The following is a 10403-nucleotide window of genomic DNA, read 5'->3' as shown; positions in this document are numbered from 1 at the left end:
TAGCTACATGTGTCAACATACATAATTTGTAAAATATGTGTTTACATATATATATATAATTTAAAATATGCAGAGGGAGGCAGAGGATAAAAGCAAATGGCAATAAGCAGAAGGATATGGTACGATACCACATATAAAGTGGCTTATTATTTCAGATTACAAACATATGCAATAAAAGCATAAGGAAATTCAGAGAGTATTAAACACCAAATTCAAGGTTACTTCCAGAGGGTGGAGAGAGGAGGGTTGCAATTGGGTTGCAACAGGTAGCTACCATTGCCTTGGAACTGTATTATTTTCCTATTGCTACTGTAACAAATTGCTGCAAACCTGATGGTTGAAAACAACATAACTTTATTCTCTCACAGTTCTGAAAGCCAGAAGTTCAAAATGTGAAGGTGTGCACAGTGCCATGCTCCCTTTGCAGGCTCTAGAGGCAAATCTGTTCCTCACCTCTTCCCTCATCTGGTGGCTGCCAGCATTTCCTTGGTTTGTGGCCACATCACTCCAATGTTCAAATCCCTTTCTGATGCATCTTCACAAGACCTCCTTGTGCAGACAAGTGTGTGTATGTGAATATCTCCCTCTTAGGAGACTCTTGTCATGACATTTACGGCCCATCTGGATAATCCATGATAATCCGCCCCCCATCTCAAGACCCTTAACTTGAGCACACATTCAAAGATCCATTTTTCCAAATTTAACATTTACAAGTTTCAGGGGTTAGGACCTGGTATCTTTGGGAGGGGTACATTTTCAGCTACCACATAATGTTTTATTTCTTGAGCTGAATGGAGGGGAGATAGCACATATAGGCCCATGGCTGTCTCCCATGAGATACTGTTATCTGTGCATGTGGCTTACATCAGACACTGACCATGACCGTGAACCTCTCGAGGAAGGAGAGGGCTCCGGGAGACTGAAGAGCAGTTGCAGTGGGAATAACTCAGTGGGAAGCTTAGGAAACTAGGAGTCGTGTTCGAAGAGTAGGGGGTGTGCACTTGTCATTTCGCAGGTTAGTTCTGGCCCAGGTAAGATTCAGGGCATGACACCCATAAACTGACTCCTCTTGTTTTTAGAATTTTTGTGAGTCTCTTTTAAGGTGTCAAATTAAAATGTTTAGAGAGTGAAACGTTTCACTTATCCAAAAGACTTTCAAGTCTTCCCTGAAGAAAATTTAGTCTTACAGGACTTGAAGAATAAAAAATAAACAAATCTCCCTCCAAAAAACCTTTCAAAAACTGAGTGGATTGGATGCGAACTTCTAGAAGTAGAATTTCAGGCATTGAGGACAGGTCAGGGGAGAAAAATTCCAGTCATAATACATAGGCAGTCACCAGCCGCATCTACCTTTAATCCAAGCCTTCTGTCTCCAGCCCTTCCCAGGTCAAAAGAGTTACCAGTGCTCTGTGAGTCTGCTCTGCCCCCAGGAGGTGACAAATGGGCTCAGAACCTCCCGACCAGGATGGGCAGTACATGGGAAAGCAGGTGGTCACTCCTTTGTCAGCACAGTTTGGCTGTGACTAATCACATGTTCATTCTTTGTCTGCAGCCTGGGCAGAGCAGGACTGGTGAGGTCAGGGCCTGCACAGAGTCAGAGGACTGCCTGCGTCCACCCTCCCCAAATGAGGGATTGGCTGGTGATGACCAAGACCAACCCTACTGGAGGATGCTATGGAAATCTGACATCTCTGCATTCTGCCTAAAGGCACTGTGTCAACAAAGTGTGCTGTGCATGGGAAACAGACTACATGGGTCATTTTTGCACCTATGAGTTATTAATGTGAATAACCTCTCTACTTTGCCAGGCGTAGAAACTGAGGTTGTTGGCATGTCTTTTGACATTCATTTCTCAGCTCAGACGGCATCACAACAGCCATATACCTAAAAGTGATTGCCTTAGTTACCATCCATTCCATATGTTTTTAAAAATTTCTTTCTTACCACTTTTCACAATCTGCAATTATCTTGTTTACTTATTTGCTTAAGTATTTATTATCTATTTGTCCCACTAAAATGTGGTTTTTCTGGACTTCCCTGGCAATCCAGAGATTAAGACTCCACACTTCCAATAGAGGAGGTGTGGGTTCAATCCCTGTCTAGGGATATGCGATCTCACATGCAGCCTGGTTCAGTCCCTGGGTAGGGAAGATCCCCTGAAGGAAGGCATGGCAACCCACTCCCGTATTCTTACGTGAAGAATCCCATGGACAGAGGAGCCTGGGGGGCTGTTACAGTCCATAGGGTCACAAAGAGACATGACTGGAGTGACTTAGCATACACACATGGTGCAGCCCAAAAAAAGAATGTAGGCTTTCTGAAGACAGGAACCTTGCTTTTTGGTATGTTCTTGTATCTTCAGAATTTAGGATGATGCCTGACACAGAATAGACACTCAAAGTAAATTTTTATTGAATAATGAGGGAATGAGCAAATGAATAAATATGCCCTAGGGCCCAAAAAGAATCAGTCATGGAAAATGAAAGTAGAATCCAAATAAATATAAATATCCTATATTCATGTGCTTTGACATACTCAGCTAAGATTGCCTCCAATTTGCTGTTTCTGCCACATTTCTACAATTTACCACTGGAATATCAACCCCCTCATATGCATATTCATTCTCCAAATAGAGAAACTGATGCCCAGCAAAGTGAAAGGACTTGAACAAAACTACGTGGCTAGTTCCAGCGATGACTTGAATTTGAGCACTCATTTCTACCACAGAAGAAATTTACAGGATATATATTTTTAACTTTTTCTGTTCCTTTTGCCACAAACAACAACAAAACACCTACTGTGAGAAAAATATTTGGGACAAAGTCAGTGTTACATTTGAGAAGACAATAACTTCTCCATATGTGGCTGTAGTCAAGGAGTAACTTGGAGAAGGAAATGACAACCCACTCCAGTATTCTTGCCTGGAGAATCCCAGGGATGGGGGAGCCTGGTGGGCTGCCGTCTATGGGGTCGCACAGAGTTGGACATGACTGAAACGACTTAGCAGTCAAGGAATAACTACTAAGGCGGGACTTTTGGCTAAGATTGGCGATCCTCTATGTTATTAGAGACGAGAGTAGGATGTCCTGCTTCCCAGGGCTACCAGACACATGAGATGTCAACAACAAGGAAGTTTTGGACTCAGACTCTGGTTATTTTTAGCATTAGGAATATGGTTTCATATGGCCAAGGGGCAACTCTATCAGGAAGCAGGGAACCTACTGACTTCAAGAGGCCTTCCCAGCATCTAGAGCCATCTGGACAAAGACAGGACAGGAAGCATGAAGAACAGAAGCTTTTACCACCCCCTCTTCCCATGAGCATCTGAGGCCTCCTCCTGCTTTGAGGGACAAATGCTGATTTCATGTGCTTAATGTGTTGATTGGGAAACCATAATTTCTTGCTAAATGTGAATACTTTCTCTGTGTTCAGTTCTCCCTTTGCACATTATAGAAGGGTTTCCCTGACGGCTCAACAGTATAGAATCCGCCTGCAGTGCAGGAAACATGGGTTCAATCCCTGGGACAGGAAGAGCCCATAGAGAAGAAAATAGCAATGTTTCCACTCCAGGGTTCTTGCGTGGTAAATCCCACAGACAAAGGAGCTGGGCAGGCTACATGGGGTCGCCAGAGTCTGACAGGATTTAGTGACTAAACAACTGCAACAACATTATAGAATGTATACCTTGCTCATTCATTCACTCCTTCTTACTTTTTACTCTGAAAATGTCATTCCTTCTGAAACTTGTTTTGAATTATAATAGGAAAGTATGATTGCCACCGAAAGGAGAAGGAATTTTTTCCTTTCAAACAAATAAAAGCCCTGAGGTACCATATCTTCTTGTAAGTAAGTTCACTGCCAACCTACAGCAAAAGAGTTACCCACAGTAAAGGGAGACTATGAACACTAGCGTTTTACAGAAGAATAGCCTAACTTTGAGAATCTTTCTTAGCTCTCAAACAAACCTAACTATTCATTGATATTGTTTATTAATAATGTCTAGTATTGTACCAACCACTTACACCACTGTCTTAAAAAAGACAACTCCCTTTAAAGTCACCAAGAACAGCCAGCAGGTGGCTACCTGAGAGAAAATTTTCAATACAGAATGATGGTACCCTAGATGTTAAACACAAACTGAAAAAAAAAAATTACAAAGCAATTTAAAATTAAGAAAAATTGTTATTTCAGCATCATAAAAGTTAACTATTCAGGGAGTAAAGAAACCTTGCGAAAACAGAGTCCAAAGAACATTCCAGAAAACATGATTGTAGGCCATAAAATTCAGTATGGTAAAGAAACAATGTGATAGTTTTCTGCCTGAAGGACAGACTGGTAACTCCTGCAGTGTGTTCAATTCTCTGCTCAGGGGACTGGTTTGACTCATTATTAAAATTATGCCTAAGAACGCCAACAGCTCACATATTAGCTTTGACAGGAAGGCAGCTTTTCCTGTTCTTAGAATTACTAACTCCAAAGACAAATCCGATGTGTCAATGCTAAATAATCTCCTCCACCCCTGGTCATTGGTTGGCCTTTCTCACTAGACGATGAGGGCCTTAACGCAGGGGTGCAGTCATTCAGTTTTGTTTCCCTCACTTCTAGTACAGAGGAGTGGAGTTAACACATGGACAGATGTGAAGCCTGCCTCAAAAGTCAAATTCCCTTTAAATGATACAAGTGAACTTACAAAACAGAAAGAGACTCACAGACTTATGGTTGCTTTGGGGAAGGGAGAGTTAGGGAGTTTGGGGCCATCATGCACACACTGCTATATTTTAAGTGGATAACCAACAAGGACCTACTGTATAGCACATAGAGCTCTGCTCAATGTTATGTGGCAGCCTGGATAGGAGGGGCATTTGCGGGAGAATGGATACATGTACATGTATGGCTGACTCTCTTCACTGTTCTCCTGGAAGTATCATAACATTGTTCATCAGCTGTACCCCAATACAAAATAAAAAGTTCAAAGTGTGGGGAAAAAATCAATTCCCTTTATTTTTAAATTTTATTTGTTCTATTCTTTATACCTATCTTTTTGGCATTTGAAGGACTTTTTGAACTATTTTGACCAAAAGCACCTCAGACTTTAGCTTATAATAGATTTGAAGCATTTATGAAGGATGTTAGTTCCCTTAGGGCTGTTATTTTTCTTTTATTTACTATGAGTCAAGATCTTCAAATTGCTAAATACAATTCTGGATTCTGAAATGCTAATTACAAGTACTACAAATTATAAAAACTAACTTGTACCAAGTATTCTGGATGACTGAGGGCAAGTTATTTCAAGTATTTACAATTAGAATCCACCCACAGACAATGGTTTTCAGAGAGTCCCTATAATCTCCACATCTCATCTACAGCTATGTGTCCAGCTGCCTGCAAGGGCTCCATCCCTACCTCACTGGGGCTTTGCTGCTCAGTCTCCATCAAGGGAAACTGCCAACATTACCTATTTGAAGCGGATTGTCTTAGAGTACACCTCTAACGTCTGCGGGAATCCAGCAATTACATCAAGAAAAAGCAAAACAAAAATGTCAAACATTAGGCTGAAAAAGCAAAGGCTACCTCCACAGGTGCCAAGAGGGCAGTACTTTGGGTACACTGCTTTTAGGAGAATTGACGTGGAGCCTGATTAAGCTGCTCACAGTCTAGAGAGGAAGATAAACAAGAAAATCAACCATTACAATGTAGGATTAAGAAGCCTCATAGGATTAGGAGCTGTAATCTAGGTGAGAATTGGGCACTAGGGAGCACCAAGCAGGGGCACCCAACCCCAGGCTGAGGGGTTGGGGGAGGTTTCCCTCAGGAGTGAATCCCGATGCGCCTTTGGAAACACAAGCTGAAGGCAGCCAGAAATAGAAGGATGAAGAGGCGGCATCCGAGGCAGAAGAAAGACTGTCACTCCAGAGAACTCAAAGAACTCAGTAGCATCTGGGGCCCAGGGTCTACAGAGGAGCAGTGGAATATGAAGTTAGGTGAGTGACCAAGGTCAGATCACCTACAGCCTTGTAAACCATGACAGCGAGTTCCGATGTCAATTTGAAGGTGAAGGGGAATGATTGAAGGATTCAAATCTGGAAGTAATAGAACTTGCATTAGAAAAGAAAAACACTAAGCCACAGTGAAAACAGTCCCTAAAGAGTAGATCAGAAGCTGGAGTCCTCTGGGAAGCAAGTGCTCTGCCTTCAGTTGGCTGTAGGGGATGCCAGGGTGTGATGAAGAAGTTGGTGAAATTCAGACAGCAGGCTAAGACCACTCCACTCATGATGCAGTCATATTGGATTAGGGTCCACCTTCACACATCTACCTACCACCTCCCAGACACCTTCCTCCTGGGAAGGACACTGTTCTGAGCTGAGTGATGGCCCTGGCAGCAAAGCAAGATGGAGAGAGACAGGTGAGCATAAAAGTGGGAGCTTCTGTGGGGTGGCTGTTGCACTGATGTGTGTGATATTGAGGGTCTGAACTAAGGCAGTGGGTATGAAAAGGACAAGGCAGACTTAGGAGATTCTTAGCAGGCGGAATCAGATGGACTTAGGGACCAACTGGATGTGGGAAGTGATGGGGAAGTAGGTGTCTAAGATAAATGACTAACAGGAGGTGTAGAGGGAGAGTCAAGGTGTGAAGGCATGTTTGTATGGGAAGATAACTAGACTCATGACCTGCTTCCTGCTACCTTTTCGGATTACCTCTTGCCACTGCTGAGGATAGATCCTTTTCAACTGCTTGATTGAATCACTTGCAGTTTCCCAAAGGTGCCTACCCTTCAGATCTTAGTCCCTTTGTACACATAGCTCCAGATGACATGATACGCTCCCCTTCTCCTGCTCTTCCTGGATGACTGCAACTTACCAGCTCACCAGTTCTGTCCAGCCAGCCTTCTCCGGCTTTTCCCTTGCTTTCTTTCCTTCCCAACTGTTATGAGTTGAATTGTGTTCCCCCAGAAGATACACTGACAATTCTAACCCTCAGGACCTGAGCATGTGACTTTATTTGAAAACAGGGTCTTTGCCTATTTAATCAAATTAAGATGAGGTTATTAGGGTATACCCTAATCCAATATAACTGCTGTCCTTATAAGAAGAAGAAAATGCCACATGAAGACAGAAATACATGGGGAGAACACCATGTGACAAATGGAGGCAGAGATTAGAATCATGAAGTGGCCTAAGGAAAGCTAGGATTGTCAGCCACCAACAGAAACTAGGAAGAGCCAAGGATGGATTCTGCCCAGAGTCTCAGAGGGCACACAACCCTGCTGACACCTTGCCTTCAGACCTCTAGCCTCTAGGACTGTGAAGAATAAAGTTTTGCTGTTTTAAGCTGATTGGTGGTACTTTGTTACAGCAGCTACAGAAAACTAATAGACCAACTATTACTTTGTGCTCATATTTTCATATTTGTAAATGCTTTATGTCTGTGCAGGCATTTAGTATCTAGTCTGGTTCTTTAAACTATGAGCTTATCTTTAAAGACAAGAATTCATACACATCGTACATACTGCACACTGGAACAAGGAAGGCTTAATAATGAATATTTCTTTCTTTTCATTTATTTATTTTTGGCCATGACATGTGGACTATAGGATCCTATTTCCCCAGCTGGAGATAGAACCTGGGCCCCTGCAGTGAAAGCATCAAATCCCAACCACTGGACCACCAGGAAATTCTCAAACATTTCTTATATGAGAAAAAAAAAAAAGAGTCAAAGTTCTGGATGCAATGTAGAAACTGGCAGGAGCTTAGGAGATGGCTGCAATTGAAAAGGGCAGACAGAGTATTTATCTGATATTTTAGCTGATATGAGCCTGAAGGAGTTTTTACCTTGGGGTATGGGTCAGGGTAGTGGGAGTGATGATAAAGGAAGCAGCTTTGAGAATCAAGGAGAAAGGCCCACCCCTCCTTCCAATTCCAGGGTTCCATGACACATGGGTGAACTGCCAGCCATGACTTATAAGAGCTGTGTGGGAGAGAAAAACCAGGATTCTGCTAAGGTGATGAATGCAGGCGATATTCTGGTAAAGTCATTTGGAGTCTCAGGCCAACACTCAGCGTGTGTGCCATCACAACAGTCCTACTTGGTATACAGCCACTCTTCTGAGTCTCCAGACTGTTCCCCATCACTTGGCCATCCTTAGGTACCCCAGTGAGCCCAGAAGCTAAAGGAGGAACATTTGCCTACCTGTATGATGGTCATTCTTCTTTCTGCCTGTTTGGAGCTAGCCTACACTGTTTTGGTTATCAAATATTCTGAGCAGTTTGTTTGTGAGGCATGGAAGCTGGAGTGCCAGCAGCAAAGGCAATGGAGGAGAATGAGCACTGGGATGCCTGAAGGTGACAGTGGGGAATGAGGTCTCATGTCCAGGGAGGCTGGGGGTAACAGGGTTGCAGCCTAGTGAGTGGAACTGGCCTTGGGTGTCCAAGAGCTGGTCCAGGGTGCCATGTGAACTCTCTAAAAGCTGCCTGAACTAGGAGAGAAGCATGCTAGCCTACTTGGCTCCTGAAAGAAGCTGGCTCAGAAAGAAAGGGTTTGGCCAGGTCCCAGAGCCTGGGAAGATTGGAAAATGGAGTTTGATGCCTGTGTGAGGGAGGTGGGAGCAAAAGACATTTATGCTAAATTCCACTGAGAGTTATTTTAGTACTGACTTTATTGCATTCTAATTCTTCAAGAAATATAATCTCATATTTAATAAGTGTACTAACTTGATTAACTAGAAGACTTTATTCCTGCCCACTCTGTATAAATTTTCTTTATTTCTATGTTCTGCTATGGAAGGAGAAGAAACATGAAACAAAAGCAGTTAATGTGTTTATGTGTTCTCTTTGACCCTGAAAGAGTTGGAAGGAATTTATCCTGCAGGCTTAATTCATTGTTTCCTATTTAGAGGGATTTAGCAAGATCAAAGTGAGTTTCAACTATAGTCACCCATGAGGTCTACAATCCTGCACTGTAGCCATTTTAACAGAATCAAATATGCTTCTGGACTTTCCTCTGAGATGTGGCAAATATAATTCATTGCCTTTGATAAGCTCAGCTGAGCATTGTAATTAGGAATGTTACAGTGTTAGGGGTACAGTGGATCTTCTTAAAATTAAGATAAAGTTAATGTTTACTATGGGTCTATCTTGGGCTTCCCAGGTGGTGCTAGTGGTAAAGAACACACCTGCCAATGCAGGAGACTTAAGAGATGCTGGTTCAATCCCTGGGTTGGGAAGATCCCCTGGGGGAGGACACAGTGACAAACTCGAGTATTCTTGCCTGGAGGATCCCATGGACAAAGGAGCCTAGCAGGCTACAATCCATGGGGTTGCAAAGAGTCAGACACAACTGAAGCAATTTGGCATGCACGCAAGGGTCTATCTTGGACACAGTTGGGTTTCCAAGTAGGTCAAACATTAATGACAAGCAAGTAAAAAGAACATTCTAGTTAGTTACCTACAATACAACAGTATAGGTGCCACAGTTTAAAAACAAAATTCTAAGGACAAAGCTAGTATTCACTTTGGCTTCATTTTTAGTTCAGTTCAGTTCATGACGCTGGCTAGAAAACCCCACCTATGAGAAAATGTGAAAAGAAAATTCCTCTGTGCCCTAGAATGTTCTTGGTAGGAAATATTTTTTTAAAGAAGATTATTGGCGATCCTCAGTGTTTCCTGCTTTATGCTTCACAGATGAGAACGTTTGCACTGAAACCACCCACCAATGGAGCCCCACTGCTGCTTTCCCAAGTGTGAGCTTTTCTTGCAGTCTCCTCATCCAGCTTTCCTGACTGCCAGTCCAGCCGGAGGAAACAGCTAGACACCAGTCGCTCTTGTGAGGGCTTTGTGGTTCCTGGTGAGGGTCCCCTCTCTACCTGCTTTAGCCGCAGGAGAATGAAGAGTGTCTGGAATCCCATCCAGAGCACAGGCCCACTTCATAAGAACACCTCATGATGCAGGGGAAGATCCTTTATGAACACAGCAATACTGCTCTCAAAGAGCATGATCAAATTAAAACTGAATGCATGTATGTGAGAACAAAGAATTTTTTTAGAAAGGGTTCTGAACTTAAATTAAAGAATAGCTGCTGTCATTCAGTGTATGAAACCAAGCCATTGGTGGCACCTAGAAAAGAGCCTGGCACATAACAAGCCCTCAATAAAGATTTTTGACAGACTGTTGTTGACAGACAACCCCTCCACACACTTTAATGCCTTCTCTGCTTTATTCAGCAGACTTGCTTATCTCAACTGTTCCTAGCATTATAGCTGGTTAATAACTCACTCTGCCATGTGGAGCAAGATATATAATCAGATAGAGTTCCAAGAAACTGATATTTTTAAGGGAACCATTGATTGAAAAAGAATTTCAGAAGCATTTATTCTATTTATTCACAGATTTGACCAACATTCATAGGGA

General features: G+C 42.7%; 1 long non-coding RNA gene across 1 annotated transcript; it reads left to right on the top strand.

Moving 5' to 3' along the window:
• The first annotated feature begins 3181 nt into the window (after positions 1–3181).
• Positions 3182–10161, top strand: LOC120869910. Its single transcript, XR_005722667.1, has 3 exons — positions 3182–3409; positions 5813–5981; positions 9678–10161. It is a non-coding gene; the product is annotated as an uncharacterized LOC120869910 (long non-coding RNA).
• The last annotated feature ends 242 nt before the right edge of the window (positions 10162–10403 follow it).

Source organism: Oryx dammah, unplaced genomic scaffold (assembly GCF_014754425.2).
Source record: "Oryx dammah isolate SB20612 unplaced genomic scaffold, SCBI_Odam_1.1 HiC_scaffold_2, whole genome shotgun sequence".
Taxonomy (NCBI): domain Eukaryota; kingdom Metazoa; phylum Chordata; class Mammalia; order Artiodactyla; family Bovidae; genus Oryx; species Oryx dammah.
The sequence above is the reverse complement of the archived record's forward strand: the minus strand, read 5'-3'. Positions and strand labels throughout refer to the sequence as shown.